This window comes from Perna viridis, chromosome 7, assembly GCF_037379345.1.
Source record: "Perna viridis isolate PV_CMFRI_1.1 ecotype Kerala chromosome 7, ASM3737934v1, whole genome shotgun sequence".
Classification (NCBI taxonomy): Eukaryota; Metazoa; Mollusca; class Bivalvia; order Mytilida; family Mytilidae; genus Perna; species Perna viridis.
This window is the reverse complement of record NC_142451.1, coordinates 40,119,288-40,139,417: the sequence shown is the minus strand read 5'-3', so window position 1 is coordinate 40,139,417 and position 20,130 is coordinate 40,119,288. Positions and strand designations below refer to the sequence as shown.

At 30.6% G+C, this 20,130-nt stretch overlaps 1 protein-coding gene across 7 annotated transcripts in view; it reads right to left on the bottom strand.

Annotated features, from left to right (window-relative positions):
- The window catches only part of LOC148612683 (uncharacterized), a 41,948-nt gene extending 29,183 nt beyond the window's left edge, over positions 1–12,765 (bottom strand). For 3 of the 7 annotated variants that reach the window (XM_088594336.1, XM_088594335.1, XM_088594338.1), the window contains exon 1: positions 7,417–7,496. The gene's annotated coding sequence lies outside the window, so the exon portion shown is untranslated. Of the gene's footprint in view, positions 1–7,416; positions 7,497–12,487; positions 12,701–12,743 lie in introns of those variants that run through there. The other 4 variants (XM_088594341.1, XM_088594340.1, XM_088594337.1 and 1 more) reach the window with 4 other exon arrangements.
- Between the last annotated feature and the right edge of the window lie 7,365 nt (positions 12,766–20,130).

The window sequence follows — 20,130 nt, the reverse complement described above, 5'->3', positions numbered from 1 at the left end:
GGACCTGAACGGGTCGGAATAATGAATAAAACGAGATATTCATCTTTCTTGAAAAGAGGGGCTGCGATTTTTTAATTTTTTTAAACAAACAAAAAAAAATTGATACGGAGAACAATCGAAGAGCTATAAAATATATTTTATGTTTGATTTAATGAGTCAACAGCTAATTTATATACATAAAACCATGTCTGTTTTAAAAATGACACCACCATTCTGGTACTCGTAATCAGGAATTTATCAGTATGCAAACTACAATAGTACAATTGAAATCACGATTTCAATACAAAATGTAAACGTGGTATTATGTCACAAAGTTATATCACCTACAACATTACAATGTAAGAACGAGGCCCTGGTAACTTATGTAAAGATATGCAAAATTTTCAAATTGATCAAAAGAAAGAAGCCAATTTATCTTCTCCTTTTGATCAATTATAATAAATGATGATCAGAAGGTGTAACTGGGTAAAATGTCGCTTGTCGCTCAAAATTATATTATGCAGAGGATGACGGTATGGTCTGAAAAAATATATTGTCATTCGTATAATACTTACATGTATAATAAAAAAAATAATATAAACTCTCTATTTCTTAATTGTTGATGCAGTATTTGGGGAAATAAATTCAAATATCAATTTATATGAAAAAAAATATCGAGTTCATTGAGGAAAAGCTATAGTATTAATTTCATTGAATTGCAGGAATATCATTCGCCCATTTTCTATTGAAGATATTCCAAAACATGTATGTTATACACAATAGTTTTTACATTGTCATAATAAAAAAAAAACATCCTTTCACTTTATTTCAAATGGCAGTTTATCTTGTATTTTACTGAAAATTTACTATTCATTTCTAACATGTAAACAAGTAAACACTGGGAACAAGACAAGAATGTTAACGAATAGTTTTGTCGGTGAGTTTAAACATGCCGGATACAAATTTCACTGATAAGAATAAAAAAGGTATAATTCTTATAATAACTCAAAATGAAGCACTTACTGCCTTGTAATAGAAGAAAAGGGTTAAACCATAGGTGTCAAACAGACGGAAAATGTAATATCAATCTATAATATGCAGATTATATTGTTATTTGTAAGTGTCTATACACTAATGACGTTGTAAGTTATAAACTGCATTGTTAAGATTTTTGCGTAATTTTATACATTTGTCATTTTATCTTTTTTTTCTTGACAAAATTGACAAATCATATTAAACCTCCGACAAATGCACGTACCAATATTTGCACAATACATAATGAAAGTGAAGATTAAATATTTTTTTCTTCTGTGACATGAAAAGGGGATAAGATGTTCTTCTCACGTGTTACGTCGTCCGTTTTTATTAATGACATTTTAGTTTATCTAGAAAGGCATCAAAATGATAAATTAGTTTTTATTATCAAATATTTAAATAATCTACTCGTCTGTAGAGTAAAGTGTATCTCTTGCAAAAGGCGTCTCGTTTTTTTTTTGTATCATTCAATTCAATTTAATATCAAAGTATTATGTGAAGTCCACGATATCGGATTTCAATATCATTCAAATCTTACGAGATTGTAACACGAGTTATATGATGACCCATCAATTATTGACAAAATAATGTACCTTGATCTTATTTAAATTGAGTGTTTCAGAGGCTATATTTTTGTTGGAGAAAATCAGAAAAAAATAAAATATATTGAGAAAAAAAAGTCCATGTAACTTTTAACTGACTCACATACAATCATTTTAAGACTCGTGATTCCATTATTACCGTGCTTACAATTTTTTGAATTAAACAAAAAGTTAATTCTTATCTTCCTTTGATTACACTTCTAATTTAAAACACTTTTAAAATATAGATTTATTTTGTAAAAGTCATTGCTTCATGATCAACAACATCGGCATAACAATAGCAAAACAGCACTTAACTAATACGTTTTCGAACAAGATTTACTATTACAGTGTGAATCTCAATTGTAACCCGTCATCAATCATCAATCAGTTTCAGATAAGTCATCGTTCCCTAAAATTAAGCCGTCAAACAGATTATCGCTCTTACACTATATGACCCCCAAAAATTTGATTCCTACCACGCATGCTTGTTGAATGATATAAATTTAATTATACATGTGAATTTATTTACTTTTCATTTGCGTCAGTTATAAATACAAAATACAAAGTTTGAAATCAAATCTACAATATTATCATATCAAATAAAAATTCTGAAATATACATGTACATAAGTCGATTTGATGTTACATGCTTTTAACGTAGCAAAACGACAACCAAATCAGTCACCCATTATCAATCCGACACCAATCAGTAGAGTAACAAAACTATTTTTCAGGATATTTTGTTTGTGTCAACTAATTGCATCAATAAAAACACATCAACTATTACACATAATTCACATTGTCGCATAACATGGTAAAGTTTTCATTAAACGCAAGAGTCACGTGTTTTGCTGTTGTGTTTTATCTTATTACTGACACTTTTGGCACACAGACTATAACATTCGCATAAAGGTTTTTACAAGGTTCAACTAAATGTATATTTAAGTACCAGTCCATATCAAATCCAGATACTACCTATGGTAAGGTGATTCATAGTGTAGAAAAACTCACGGAACAAAGGATGTTTATTTGGTCCACATATGATACACTTTTATGTAACAATTGTCCTCTCTGTAATTAGAACTGTATTTTTGAGAAACCACACTTCAATCCCAACTAAAATCAACCAAATCAAGCGAAATCAAGAACGAGAACTCTTGCAAAGTGCTAATTTTATATACTATCTATACATTTTTTCCCAAAAGCGCAACACCCAAAAGAAAAACTAAGACTGGTTATGTGGTTGATAACTGATTCTGAATAAGAAATTAAGGTAAAATCCGTGAGTTTTAGACATGCGTAACTCACCTCCTGTCTGATTTTTATAAAGACATCACGTAAAAAGTTTATATCTTTGCTAAACATTTTGTTAATGATTTTTATTTATAGAACAGTTAAGATTTCAAAACAGCATTTTCAAGCATATAAATCTAAAAGGAGATGTCAATAATCAGCATGCACGATGCAGTTTATTACTGATTACTTATTTCATCATGTTTATATCATGTATTCAGATTAAAATATATCATTTTTGTATATGTACAATATTAGTTTGTTAAAAACTTTTATTGTTTATCCAATATCGCATACCTTATACCACACCTCTAGATCTACTCGCACACCCTATATTACACACCGTTCACCCTGTGTCGTACCTCTACTCAGAACATACTTGAAATACACATAGAATACACTGAACATGAAATTTCCACGTTTGTAGTACATGCATTATCAACTCTCGACTGATATCATCCCACAGGTCGGTGACTCTTGATATAGTACTCTCGGGTTGATCGGGTTTAACGCGTGGTAAAACCTTGTTCAACCCACCATTTATATCTAAAATTCCTGTACCAAAACAATTGTTGTGATTTCCAATTCCCGATTTAACCTTGATATTGCTTTATTGTTCCATGAACTTTTCTTTTGATTCTCTCCATTGGCGTATTGTCTATGATTATTAGTTTGGTAGTAATTACCCTTCACCGTCAAAACGTTGGTAAATTAATATATATGACTATAAAGCGACCAGTATATTTCCCCCAATATAAAACCCTTATGTTACTATCCTTACCAATAACTTCTAAGTCACAGAAAAATATTTCCAGCGAAAAAAAACTCACACTTTCTGGAGTAGACGGTTTAGAATTGAGGTATAATTTTCAGGAAATATATCACATTTGACTTCTTTAAGTTCAAGTGATAAATCTAACGCGTGTGGTATTCCGGCTACTGTTACATGTACTTAGAACAAATTTTTGTAAAACAATAAAGCAGTGTGGAAAGAAAATAGTTATACCAGCATTTTACTTATTTTATTAAAAAAAACGGATTGATATGTTGCAAATGTTACTGTATTTATATAATCATATTTCAGGACAAGTTTTCGTAGCATTATAGAGTAACCGTGTAATATGTTCAGGTAACTTCAGTTTTTATTCCCTTTTAACAATTCAGTCAATATGATCTATTATTTTTTTATGACAATTACGCTTGATGTCGTAAAAAAATTAATATCATAGAAATTAGTACTTATACAGTGTTAAGTAGAAAGTCCATGCAAACACCAGGGTATCCGTGGCACATGACAAATTTTGTTTCCAAAATATTTTCCCCAATTTATATCATAAATGAATCTATTCTCAAAGTTGAAGGTCGGGTTTTGATTAACTTCAACAATTAAAAAGAAATATATTACATAGAAATTCATTGAAATTTATTGAAAAAGGGGGGGGGTGGTATTCTGATAACTCTTTAATTTGAGCAAAATGTGGTTGCATTGTTAGGTTAAGTCAATTTCTGGGCTATCCATTGTCGATTTTAAACAAACTTTATACCATTTTACATATATATGATATTTGAATTTGAACAAAAAATCAGTTGAATAAAATTTACCATGTGCCACCAATATCACAGGACCCGCTTGAGTTTTACATGGACCTTCTCTTAAGTATATATTCCCAGCGTGAAATACAATCGGCAATAGATTAAAAACCATTTATAGTGTCCACTCTGCCACAGTTAAAACAGTATATTTTTTATATTCATTTATGCATGAATGACATTGTAAACATTTTTAAAAATACAGAACTCATTTGTCAGTCACTCATGGCTGACCTGACGATCAAAGTTTAAAAGGCGCTATGTGCAGTCACAGTATTGTACATGTGTATTTAGTCAAAGTTTATTATACTAAAAGCTTTTAATTGCATTTTTAAAAGAGACACATGCAGATACCGTCTTCAAATTTATTTCGAAAAACTCCAAATCTATAGTATATCATATTTCGAACAATGTTTTCGTATCTATCTGCAGTGTGAGATAATGTGCACATCATCAATTTAAGCTTTTAAAACTGTTTGTTGTGTTTATTTTTATTTTTTATTAGTCCTCTTGGTGACTGTCTCAATAGAACAAGAACACTTTCAAGTATGATTTCTTTCTAATTTAAAATGCACTCAACGCATTATAGTGTCAGATCGTCTGTAATTTTCAAATACAGTGGTCTTTCAAAACAAATATGTGTTTGCATTTGTAATCTTAAACGCATATGGAATAATAATTGAGTTTTAAGCAGAATCAATTCACATAATGAGATCCTTCTCATTCTTTAAATATTTTTGTCAATCTATCTGTTCCCTTTTCATTAACAAAGATTATATCAACCAATTATTTTGGTCATATTGTTATTGGCTAACCCTGAAGTTCCACGATACACAAACGCTACTATAATTGCGAAATAAAATATAAAAAGTAAAAGTGTCACCCGTTGTCTTGTGGCTCACTTTGAGTAAGAAATGTTTCATCACATTTGTTTCATTTTCTAAATAATACAGATCCGAGCATTAAACGATACTTATTTTTAATCCAATGTGCGTGATAGTTTGGTTATTTCATGCCCTTTGTTGTAAGTGCCTATATTTATGGTCTGATCATTATAATTGTAATTTGTGATTACCGTTCGAATCGTAGTTCAGTGGTATTCCACTTATATGAAGTTGAAGGGAAATGCCATTATGAAGAGGATGTAAGAATTTTAAAATTAAAACAAAAATAAGCATGGCGTATAATGGCATATATTTGGGTGATGACATTTATTTTTAAGGAAAATCGAATGTGTAGAGTAATTCGCAGCCTTTAAAATGTAAAATATAATAAAAATAGTCATGTGTTTTAGTAATTATATGTTGAATTGTTAAAATTTTTGTATTTTTTTTTCTACATTTATGTTTTTCAAGAAAAATCTCGCAATTCTATTAATTGATTTATTCTTATCAACATTGTAATTGATGTCTTTTAATTTTTGATTGGCAACAAAATAAGAAATACAAATTGGTCAGTAATTTTTTTAAAGTAATTTGATAAATATTAAGAATACCTTTCGCATGGAAACAGTGAAAGTAACAATTGGAACGACAGATAATATCCTTAGAAACGATAAAAAAGACATATATTCAAATTTAAACTGATATGATACTTCACTTGGAAAGTGAATATGTTATTGAACCATGCCATAAATGAGTTTTATCAGTTGTTTTATCGCGAATCTTGGACCGTGAAATGGTTATAACTAAAACATAAGACTGTAAAAGGATATGACGGAATGCTTATTTGAATAAGTAGACTATAGTGCGACTATAAGGCATTTTTTATACCCTGCCATACGAAGTAGTGAGGTATTATATGATACCCTCCGAAAAATAGCATGCACGTCCGTCCGTTTTAACTTTTGTCCTTCTGTCCATCCCCTGATTATAACTTGTGAACAGAGCAATGACTATTTAAACAATTATTTAAAGTTGTTTAGTTCCACAAGTTCCATGTTAACTTTAATTTTTAATAAAATCCAAATATTATTTTTGAGAGAGAACATTTTGAACATTTTACGTCACTTTTTTTTCCCAATAACGCGGCGGGGTATCACATTATATTTTATTAATGCCCTATTTTCTGATTCTTATTACGAAAAAAAATCATTTGTATTATAAAGTATTTAAACTTAAATTATATAAAATTGAGAACAAGGGTTAACTACAGATCTTAAAGACATTTAAATGTCATATCTACCCTCTCCATTCTTCTCTATTTCGTTTCATTTTGAACATCTTATATAGAAAAAAATATATTGTATTTACTTTAAAGGATACAATATAATAAAAAAATAGTTTGACTATGTTGGCAGCTTAGTTGAACGCGTGTGAGAAGAAATAATGAGTTTTGGTTCATTTTAAAAACAAAAATCAATTTCGTTGTGTAATTCTTATCAAATAATATTTTGTTGATACTTGAGTCGTAGGAAAAGCGAAGATAACAAATGCCAGTGCAAACAGGGTATACTAGAACAAGAAAGACAACAAAATTATTACAAGCAGCGCCGATCAGCTCAGCCGGGGTTACTCTTTGTTCCTGGAAATTTACTGACACTTTCCGAACTGAGAGAATATGTCTTGTATTTCATGAACAAACGTATTGGACACTCTGACCATATTATATTTTACTATCTATTGTTTGAGACTATGATTTCATTATATATCACAAAACATTTTTTCAAGAATGTGTACTGTGTTCTAATTTTTTGATCAAATCAGGATTCATTGTTAAGTCAGGTAGCTGGTACAACGTATTCTCTTTCTAAAAAGTTTCGATACAAATTCTAAAATTCAACCTTTGTATCAAACAGTAACAACATTGAAATCAAATTCACATTTAATATTTAACAACAAAATAATAACCAAATCAAAATCATAACTACAGAGCAAAAACAAGAAAAAACCCTGTCGTTTAGTTAAACGAGACAAGTCATAAATTAAAACCCCTACCTGACTGAGTGAACAGTTATTAGCAGCCATCGTATTAAACGAACTTAAAATGTATAAAATATTATACCTTAGTCGTCTACGCTTCAACACCCCTGTAAATTATTTTAATATTGTCATAGTCCTTTGATGTTTTATTTACTATAATCTAATGATGACACTTAAATAGATCGGAAAAATTGATGCATTTTTGTGGTAAATTAAAATGCATAAAGCGAAAGCCTTTTAAGTTTAATCAACGCTACAGAACTCTCGCTTCATTATCACAATTTAGTCATAAATTTTATAGTTAACTATGCTTATTAATTTGTTTACATAATTTCTATGCAGGAATTTTATATACCTCGGCTTTAGTAATTTTTTATTTATATAAATATAGAAAATAATTAATTACCCATCTTTTTGTATAATTTATCATATGTCTGTGTCTCCTATTAGTCATGGTGTTTGTTGTGTCTGTAATGTGTCCTAAGATGTTTGATTTTGAACAAATTTACAAATTTACTTGTTAAAGATTTCGTGATATGCAGATATAAGATTCGTAAAAGTACGTAGCATATTATCGATTGAATATACTTCAAGTAGGCACCACCCTAAAAAAAATAAAATTAATAATAAATAAACATGCAACGATAAAAAACAACAGAAATCATCAGCATAAAAAAGGATAATTATTCAAACCACTAATGAATTTTACACCTTGATGTAGCAACTGCTCCGTGATCACACTTTTATATTCGTGTAATATCTAAATTTCTGTTAGATTGATCCCCTCGGACGGTGTTTGTCACGGTTGTAGTCAGCACAAATTTCTTTATCACTCGATTACTGATACAGTCATGTGATTTTGTTAAAACGATCTACGTTATCAGTGGTAAAAAATGTGATAGGAAAAGGCATGAGTTGGTAAAGGAAATATATAAAAACTATCATGTTCTAAATTGCTAAAAATTACTATAATTTTTAATTGCATACCTTCATGGTATAAGTATGATATACAAAGACAAACCACTCTCGTTACAATTCAAGTGCTGGAGCTATTTTATAAATTAAAACACATTCAACCTATGTGTGTGTACAAAAACATACCAAAAATAATTGTTCTTTTGCATTGCGTTTCATTGAAAATATAATCATATTAGCCTTAAAGAAACGAAAAATCTATCGTTATCTCCTAATTACTAAAAATTTACCAATCAGATTTGCTCTGATATAGTTTTAAATTCATCGTGTTCTACAGTTTGATTCCGATAAATGAGAGCATGCGAGAGAAGTATAACACGGCAATGAATACACAGAATTTTCATAATGATATATTTCCACTAGTCCATTGTATGTGATGAATATTAAAAAAGGGTTTGAAATTACTCGGTAAATTAAACCAAAATTGTCTAAATGCTATTTTGAAAGACTTATCCAGTCTAAGACGCTCTTGTATATATGCCAAAATTGTATAATTATAATTTGTTTTAATCTTTATACATTACATTTCATTACCACCATCGTAAAAATTTTCTAGATCCTAGCAGTTCTATATTGTTATCTAAATAGATATAATTGCAGGTAGCTACAGTGATTGCTAAATTTTTAAAATATACATTGAAATCTTACTAAACTTAACCCTGAATAATCTGAAACCTTATCTAAACAAGACACTTTTTAAAGTCTCTTTACATCATTTAAATTGTTTTGGACATTGGTAACTAGAACCGACCCCGGCCCCACAAAAGTTTAAAAATACTTATATCTGAGAATATTCTAGAATTCCATGATAACTCCAATCAAAGTCTCTGAAATTGATGACGTCACGAATAGCTGAGAATTTTCTCTGACTTGATTAATATTTCAAGTATTGTGGCGCTGGGGTTAGCTGTCTTAACCTGAAAATTTTAAGTGTAAGAATAATCAAGGGAACCAAGGTTATAGCGTTAATCAAAAGAATGTAATTCAGGGACAGACTAGACATGAAAAAAAAACAGGCATACACAACAACGAGAACACAAATCAACTGAAATCATACACACAAAGCAACAATAGCACATGAGCAACTCGGACTCCACTAAAAACTGGGCGCACGGACCAGGTGCACCGGTAGGGTAAGCGCCCACTGCTTTAAAGGGGGTTTTTCACGGCAGTAAAACATGTGGGATATAACGTCTCCTGTAGAGTCTTTAATTTTGAAAAGTGTGAAAGTTGACTTAAGAACGAAAGCTTAAAACCTATAGAATTGGGTTATAACGCAGTCAGTTTGATAATTTTGTTTAGTCATGGGTCAAAAACAAGATTAAATTATTCTGATATCCGCGATATGACACATGAAATTGTTTCTGAGCAGAGTGTTTAAATTATTGATATGATATTAAAATAATATGAAATAATTAACAAAATAATGGTTGAGACGGAATATTTAGGAGTTATTGTATATTTAATAATTTACTGTTGAAGTTCTAATAATATGATATATAATTTTGATAAATCACGAAAATTGAAACATTTAAAATGTATTAAGTTCACAAACGTGTTTACTTCGGTCGATTTCCACCTGAATCACAATGATATTAATCTATTCTAGCCAATGTTTTCCAGCATTTATTTTGTCGCTTCTTTCCGTTTCAAAAGTAATTCTTTTGCTGTTGATAAAACTGATTTATTCAACGGGTCATAGTTTTCCTTTGTGACTGCTTATATAAGGAAAAAGTGTAGAATAATTTTCCCGCTATTTGTCCATAGTGCATTTCAACTAAATCAATATATCAATATCTTAAAAAGGCAAATTTTGCAAACACTTTCATGGTTATTTCTAAAGATTATTAAGTATAAATACTTGGATAATGCAATAGAATCTCTGTGTTTTTTCCTTCATGCGCAACATCTTATACATATTCTGCCCGATTCTACGATGACAAAGTACATCTGTCCTTATTCATGCAGAGAAAAGCTGGTCATAAACGAAGGTGTTTATCTTTTGCACCAAGGAAAAATCTGCCACTTTGTTAGGAAGAAACAAGAAGTCATGATACATAATCGGAGGAAGTTTTCTGATTATGAAACCAAATTGGGATTTTATTTTATATACACAGTTTATATTTTTTCCCTTAACCATGGTTAATTATTGCATCATCTATACATCCCGGACTTTACAAATGGTTTGGGAGTTGCTTGATTAAGTTAATTTTACATTTTCCCCGGATCCGAAGTTTATGAATATGCAATCATACACGAATTTTCCAACGCCGTACTTCTTTGTGTATTGATAATTCTGTTTAGTAATTGACGCATCTCTTAATCCTAAGAAATTTTTGATTGGAAATTCGTCAGTAGGCCTTACAGAAGCTATCTTTAACAATAAGAGCACAAGTTAAAGTTGGTCACTGCAACAACAACAAAGAAAAGAAACAAAAAACAAAACAAAGCAGAAACAAAAAGAAACAAACACACAAATGTTGACGTTACTTTGATTGTATAAATGCAATGTTGGATAATTTTAGCATTGAGCATGGTAAAATGGCTGCTGAAATATCCTTCTTTATACAGAACCTAGAACTGATGAAAAACCGATTTTCCAGTTGAATGTTTGGTTGTTTTTACCCGCTATTTCCACGCAATGGCAGATTGTGTTTTCTCTCTTGCTTACCGCTGCAGACAGGCCTAATTATTAGGCGTTATTCAAATCAAACGTCGTCTGATAATCGGATAGTGCCGCGTAAAATCATTCGCTTTTTTCCGACTATGCAAGATTCTTTCATTTTCTGAGCGAGTTGGCTACATCGTCTACAGTAAAATTCGAACGTCAGACGCTGTTCGGAGCTTGCTTTACTAGAAGAGTACACTATTTGATCGCAGTTCTATTTAGAATAAGACAACAAGGTGATAAAACTGAGTTCTATTTTCTTAAATCGGACATAAATACATGAAAGGTTTCTCGTTAATGCTTGATAATGGTTAAAAACACCAAATGAAAAGATTTATTTTCTTTTCATTACCTAGATACATAAAAATAAAATCACCTATTTAAAATAAACTATTTCTTCATAAAAGCTTAAAAAAACAGTCTTTGTAAACATCATGCAAATTCTGTAAAATGTGATACACCCGTAAAATGCTACACATTTTTATTTTTGTTATTAAGTTGCTTTTTAAGTCTTTATGATGGAAAGTACAATTATTCATTCTAATATCAATATCATTTTAATCACAATATCAATAATAAAAATATGTAAGGTTTCCTACTATGAATAACATTTTGAATGATTCTTATCTGGAGTGTTACTTCAATGCTAGTTTACTTCAGGTAATATTGATAATTTTTGTTAGATATATTATACTTATGAAATTTTTATTTTTAATTTTGTTAGATATATATGCCATACCATCTAACGTGATACGGACCGTCTCACTTTCAAATCAAGACGTGTTGTCAAACCATGTTTTGTATATTTTCCGCTTTTCTTCCATACGAATATCAAAGAGTTACCCATACGAAAAAAAGCATAATTCATAAACATATCATATCAATCAGGCCAGGCCAACATGACACTACACTAAGTATTAGTCTCTGTACGAATCAGGCAGTGGGTGAAATGTGTTATGTAAAAAAACACGTTTTGATTTAATTTAAATATTTGCAGATATCAGAATCAAGGAAAAAAAGACAAAATAGTTCCTAACATTTTAGTAAACTGAGCTATAGTTTCATTGAAATGCACTGAAAATGAACATTTCAAGGGCAGATAACTCTGTCAAAAAACATAATTTTATTTAATCTGATTTTATTTATTTTGTCAAGTTCTTGCAAAAAGTTACTCTTAAAAACACAATGAAAAGAAATCTTATAAATTTTATAATCACTGACGCAAAGAGGTAGAGTAGTACTTTGTCTCTACGTTTAAGATGTATCAAAACAGGTTTTTACCCGTTAATGATAAGTTTTAATTTGAACATCAAATGAAATGAATGTCAGCATTATTAATTTCCGGAAATATTCTTAAATTTGTACCGTTTTCTTATTTAGGAAACGCTCACTCACATTGACAAATGTCTCCCTTATAAAATGTGAAATAAAGTATACATTTACCAATTCATTAAAGGCGTTTTCTACTTTCGTTTTTCCCCTTTCCAATGTGTGTTCATTAAGCTGTATCCTATGCAACAAAAGTCCCATTTATTCTAAACGACTCAGTCAGCTCCAGATAATCGACCTATCATTTTAAACTCCAGAGGAAGAACAAACCGTGAGGTTCAGATTAAAGAAACATAACAATGAACATGGATGACTGTAAACACATAATTAATTGTAACAACCGTGAATTGGTACGAATAAAAGTATATACCTAGAAAAATATATATACCACAAAAATCTCCGTGTGTAACATAGTTGTTATGAAACTGTTTATGATATAATCATTCTGTGTACGTTTTAATGTATGCAGATGGCCTCCCTAATCTAAGACATTTGAAACCTACACGATAAGCCTTAGTTAATTAGTGACATATATATTCAATAGACAATTGAGGATATCAATTTCTGTTCATTATCACTTAAAGATCAGTTTAGTTCAGATCAGTTTTATGTCCATTATAAGTTAGTTTCAGTTCCTAAAATCTAGATGTAGCTGTTACCTCTCTCTACCATTTCAATTGTCTATTTGTATATTCGATGGATTTAATCAAGTATTAAGAAGTAATAAAAAAAACAAAAACAAACAAAACAAAAAACAAAAAACAAAAAGTAAATGAGCAAATCGAACTCCGTTAAAACTGGGAGCATGAACATTAATTTTTATTTACTCTTAAAAAACTATATGTTACCCAACACGTGACTCTTTTGTAACGGTGCACATTCGCTTAAGTGGTTTACATAGTACACCTAATTATTATCTGTTCATGCAAAAACATGTGCTGATATATAAAGTCAATCGAAAAACTGGGATTAAGTTGATGCTGTCATAAAAAGGGTACCTATCACTTATTTGTATATTTAACAAGCTTCCTTTGAAAATTCCCCGATATCTTGGGGTGCTTGAAATCTGCTTGGACGAATAAAGATCCGTTTGAGTTATTTCCTCTCAATCTAAGATGTTTTTTTTCAAACTTAAAGAATTAACTTTGTCTCTAACATTTTAGCGTAAATTTCTTATTGACCAATTTTATCAAAATATCTTTTTAATTTTCATTTATTATTAACGGGGTATAAATTTACGTGATTTTCGTGGGTAGGCCAAACCTCGAAATTTGGTTAAAACAAAAAGGAGATTTCCATTGATGAGGATACTGAAAACCCAAAAACCCCGAATGCAAGACTCCACGAATTTGTGTTTCTTCCCTAATGCACGAAAAATGGTATCCACGAATTTAAGTACTGTCACATATTTTAAAAAACAACGAAATTATGGATCACTGACCCTGTAATAGTTTACAAATATGTGACATTAGTTTGATGATTAGTTATGTAAATTTGAACCAGTACACAGCCAAATGTGCCACATATGATAATTATATGGTGCTCGATTCATATGATAATCATATGATATTTAACATGTGGTAGTTATATGATTATCATATGATTCTCATATAATAATATGGGCATGAAAACATATTATAATCATTAGTTTGTGAAAAACATGTGATTATCATATGATAACCATGGAATTATCATATGTTGACTGAAACAAATGACTATCCTATTGTGCTTGATTCATATGATAATCATACGATGCAAACCATATGATTCCCATGTGTGGTACATTTGCTTGTGTATGCTAAAATATTCATGAATAAACGTTTGATATGCGTGCAAGTTGAACATTACAAAATCTGAACATAAAATATATATTAGGAGTCTATAATCCTATATGAGTATTTGGATAAAACATGATTACCTAATTTGATAAAATCTTATAGTTTGTAATGTGAAAAGGGCAACTGCTTAATATATTGTAAAATTAAAAGAATGACAAGCCCAACACGACAAACAAATTTGCCTGGTCGTTCAATCATTTAATATTTTGTCTTTTCGAGTTAAAGTTGTTCAGAAAGAATGATAATAATTTAATAATAATTTTCAAGTGAGATATCAACTGAAAATGAATCTCCATTTGCTTCGTTCTTTTTCCTGAAATATTTAAAAAATGATTTTCACTAGTTAGTTATTTAGAAAACGCATACACTGACAAATATATTCTCCATCACAAAACGTCACCAACAAATTTCACCCATATTTCAAAGACAAATTCATACTAATTATTTCGTATTCCTATACTTCACCAAATTTTCAATAATAAAAGGCTATTGCAGAACCTCCAGATTGAGGACTTCAAGGCTAAACCACCTGACTGTTCTTGCAAAACCTCTCCATTCAAATATGGTCCTTCAGGTCACGTCGTTACGGGAGATTTAACCATCATCGAAAACGAATCTGCGTGATATCCTTTCTAAAGGTCCCAAGTACCGTGAACCATGCTCCATAAACTGGAATTATAACTTTAAAGTTCTTATGGATACCGTCAAGGACTATGCAAGAAAATGGATAAAACGAGAACAAGAAGACATTGATTCTCTGGCAAAGTGGTTAAAGGCCGTTAGGTCTTTAATTTTGAAACGAATGAAAGTTTTAAGTAAGTCAATGAGTGCCAAAGCTACATCAGTTTTCAAAGACCTCGATGTATCAAAAACCAGCAGACAAAGCCCAAAACAACATTGTTGTTGTCTGCAAAAACGTTTTACATCAAATGTTTATTATCAGAGGTAGAAGTAGAAAATAATAGCAGTGATAAAACCTACACTGCACCACACTCTCCAAAGAAGAGATAGTGGAAAACCATAAATCTGTGCTATCCTCTTTTGGTCTCTCTACCAAGGACGATGAGTGTGATTTACCGTCTATGTACTGGATTCCTAATCTCCACAAGAATCCATACAAAGAACGTTTTATAGCTGGATCTGCACAATGTACCACCAAACCTCTTTCAAAACTTTTAACTCCTATACTCACAACTGTCAAAAAGGTTCTGCAGTCCTACCACAACACTTGTTACTCTCGTAGTGGTATTAATTCAATGTGGATCATGAAAAATTCGAAAGACCTTTTGGAGACAATCTGTTCAAGACTATTATCTGAATAAAATACCATAAAAACCTATGATTTTTCAATACTGTATACTTCTATTCCCCATACTCAGTTAAAATCCCTACTTAAAACATTATACATCGTTGTTTTTCCAAAAAATATGGTACACCTAGATAGAAATATGTAGTTCCTGGTAGAGATTCCTCATACTTTGTAAAAAATAATTCCAAATCATCTTCCAAATATACAGAGGAAGATGTCTACAAAATGCTAGAATATTTAATCGACAACATATTTGTCCAGTGTGGTGGACGTGTTTTTCAACAAACGGTCGGCATTCCAATGGGAACAAATGGTACTCCTTTACTTGCTGAGCTATTCCTTTTTATGAGGCTGACTTTATAGCTGATCCGAAAAAAGGGAATATCGCTTGGCTAGATCCTTTAATCTCAGTTTCCTCTATACAGATGACGTATTTTCTTTAAACAATCCTAATTTCGGGATTTGATACATCACATCTACCCCAAAAGAACTTGAGAAAAAGGCTACTACAGACACTGTGAGGTCAGCCTCATATCTTGACCTACACTTAGAAATCGATGGTGAAGGAAAACTATTTACCAAACTTTACGACAAAAGTGATAACTTTTCATTCAGAATTGTCAACTTTCCTTTCAACTGTGGCAACATTCCTTCAGCACCTGCGTATGGAGTGTTCATATGAGAACACATACGTTATGCCAGAGCTTGCCGAAACTACGCAGACTTTTTGTATCGCGCTAGAACTCTAACAGATAGGCTTCTGGAACAGGGTTATGTTGCTACAAGATTGAAGTCATCATTACAGAAGTTTTATGAACGTCATCATGAACACGTGTATCGTTATGGTGTATCCATCTGCACCATACCCTACTGGTGCATCTGGTCCATGGTCCCAGTTTTTAGTGGAGTCAGAGTTGCTCATTTGATTTTGTTACTTCGTATGTATGATTTTAGTTACTTTATGTTCTTTGTTGTGTATGTCTGTTTTCCATGTCTGGTCTTTGTCCCTGGATTACGTTCTTTTGATTACCGCTATAACATTGGTTCCCTTGATTACCCTTCCACACCTTACATATATTTACCTGATTTTGAGACAGAGAAGTACTTAATACTTCAGTGACCAACAAATAATCTGCAAGATTCCATTCAATAAAGTATAAATACGAAGAGTGATGATTCGCATACATAATTTAAAGTAACAGCCATGAATAGGTACAAAAAGATATATACTTAAAAATAATATACACCACAAAAATCTCCATTTTTGCTAAGGTGCATTTTACCAAATATTCCTTATCTTATTCCTCATCTATTATCAAATCAAGCAAAAGGAAACATGTTTTATATATGTATATAATTTACTTCCTCTTTAAAAAGTTTTCTTACATTTTATCGAATATTGAGTATTTCAAATAACCAAATGAAGTGAAAAATCATTTTAAATTTCTATACAGCAAATTTATCACATGTCACTGACCATAGCATTGATTTCAAACATGTGTTATCAGCTCACAAAGAAGCTAATTGAAATATAATGTGCGCTGTAAGATAAAAAGAAAGAAATGTTTGGCTAAAAATGCTGATTTGACCTGATAGAATATTACAGAAAATCCTCATATTTAAACAGATTATAAAAATCTACTTTAGTGAGTTTGCTTGCATGAGTATTTCGATATAATATTATATAGGGTTATTGCCATTATTTTGGTGAAAATTATTCGGGCAGATATATAATGCCTGTGAAGGTTACAAATCACTACCGATTTTTGGCACATGGTCATTAACTCTGTAATTACTGTTAATTGACATTATTCTGTTCTATTCAGTATCAGTTGCCCCTTTTTACTTTGAATATTAAATTGACAACAAAGTCATGTTGTCGGTTAAAAGCCAACATTATAAAAATCAAATGCAGAATTCAATTTCAGTAAATGATTCTACACGAAAAAAAAAATTTCAAATAGTTTTGGATTGAAATTATAAGGATCAGATACTGCTTATCAAGAATTTATCGATTTGTTAAATGGACCCTTCCCTGGCAAACCTGACATAAAAGTCCTTCTGGATCTTTTTGGTGACCGAATGTTCAGGTTTTACACATCGATAATTTCTGGTGCTACAGTGATAAATACTATGATGAAATAGAGGTTACACGCATGGAAAAAAAGTATGTTGTTTTTTTATATTCCTAAATAAAATTAACGTAATTCAACATCAGCAGTAATTAAAGTGTAAGTTCGCGATTTTTACAAGTAGGGTTAAATCGATTCAGATAGTCGAAAAAAGTAACTGTGCAAATTATCACATCGCAAAGATAAGGCATAACAAAGATATTTTTTTTCTATCGTATAAAGTATCTGTTTCGTCCGCCATTTTTAAGTTTCTGACATTACAAGAATTTGAGAGGCGAATTAACTCCAATTAAACTCCCCCGAATATTACATATATCTAAAGACCGAATAATTAATTGAACAACACAAGACCGACGTCGCCGAAATATACAAGCTGTTGTTATCGTGAACAATATTTTTGCACTTTTTCTATTTTTTTTCTTTTTAAAACAATTTTTACATTGCTATTATACATGTTTATTGATATTTTTTGTATTCATGAAATTTTGAATAAATAAAACATAAATTAAAAGACGAACAAGCTAATTGAGCTTACTTCTAGAATGGGTTACCGCTAACAACCAGTGTTTTTGTTTGCCTGCATGTTGGAATTAGCTTGTGTCTTAGGTGTTTGCCTTACGGCTTATATAACCGAGACGAAGACCGGTTAATTCTCTGGGGACAAATTGTTATTGATAAAGTATTTGTCTATACATTATAGAATGGGGGGGGGGGTGTTATTTGATGTCATATATATACTTTTTCTTCGGATTTAAATATACATTTTTATAATCTTTATTAAAATATTAATTAAAATTGTTTCTATATAAAAAAATAAAAATAAAAATAGTGAACTAAATTTAAATTTTAGTATTTAATTTTAGGTAGAACAAGCATCACATTTGCAACGAAATATGTTTTTTTTTATCTTTTATTTAAACATTAAGTAATTTTACTGTAAAATTATGATGTAACGTATTTTGCTTAAATATGATTTAACAAAAATTGTACTTGTATGTTAGAAATTATTAATGGCTCAATAGTTCGGATACCTATTGAATATAATATATACATATAAATTAGTGTATTTTTTTATATCTCTATGCAACCGAATTTTTTCTCATGTACATGTATTTGTTAACATATTGTATACTAACTGTATCGACCAAATTTGTGACAAACACGGAGATAATTGTAAGTAAGTTATATACGTATGTATGCAATTACACATTCAATGCATTACGACAAAAGCCTAAAAAAGTAGACTAGAAAAATATTATACTAAAAACTAACAAGCTCAATACGGTCGATAGGGCCAATGGGACCTTGCTCATTATGGATATTCCGCTTTCGTTATTCAACTACTGGTCAGTACTGACCATTTCTTCCGATGAACAGAGCACATCGCCCCTTCCTCATTTTTATGTAGGATTACAATTGGAATTTCTAGCAGTAATTATACAAATAGGCATATTTTCTCACAACTTGTAGATAAAATTTCACAGAAAGTTTTTTTTCATACTAGCCCCGTACAGGGAGTGAAATATAAATCCCTGACTAGTGAGCTTAAACTATCTTCGGATTTTAAACGGGATTTATAATATGAAAAAAAAACCAGCCCTAAATTACTGGTTTTCCAATATTAAGAAGAATAATATTTCAATTCTTTGACTTATATTTAAAATAAAATCGAGCATGCACATGCATGATTCAGCCTAATAAATAAGTAAAACAGGAGCGGACCCAGGTTCCTATTGGGGCGTAAATACATAGCATCATTTAGGCTAGGGGAAGCGCAGCAGGAATTTGCAGGGTGTTGGAGGAAGAGCATAGAATTTGCGAAAAATCGAGATTTCCAGCAAAGAAAATTTCTGATCTTAGAGCGTTCTCCGGATCCGCCCTCCTATAATACGGGCCCGTAAAACAAAATGTAGTGAGATGTGATATTTCGATCCCTACTATACTATGTATTTCACGAAGATGTACTTTTATGTGTTGTACTTGTACACGTACTTTAGAGCAAGATTCTGAATGACATGTATATATAAATAAATTAAAGTCACCAACTTTCACGACAATCTTAATTTCTTTTTTTTTGTCTCTTTTTAGCTGCATATCAACATAGTTATTTTCCAAAATACAAAAACTACTACCTAGGGTTTTTAACGCCCATGAATACTGTTATAGGGCTCGCACGGAGTGCTTTGAGAGTGTTTATGGAAAAAAGTAATTTTTAGATTTATGACTATTGTTAAAAGAATAAAATAATATATGCCTAATGAAGAAACTAGTAAAATAAAAATATAAATAGAAAATATATTGAATAATTAAAAATTATTACAATAAAAAATTCGCCTTGAACTGTAAAACAGGGGAAAAGTATGTGAATATAATAATGTATATAATGATATATTTAGATTTATAACTATAAATAAACAAAATATATAAAAAAATATTATAATAGTAATAATAATTACAATAGTAAAATTAAATTATTGA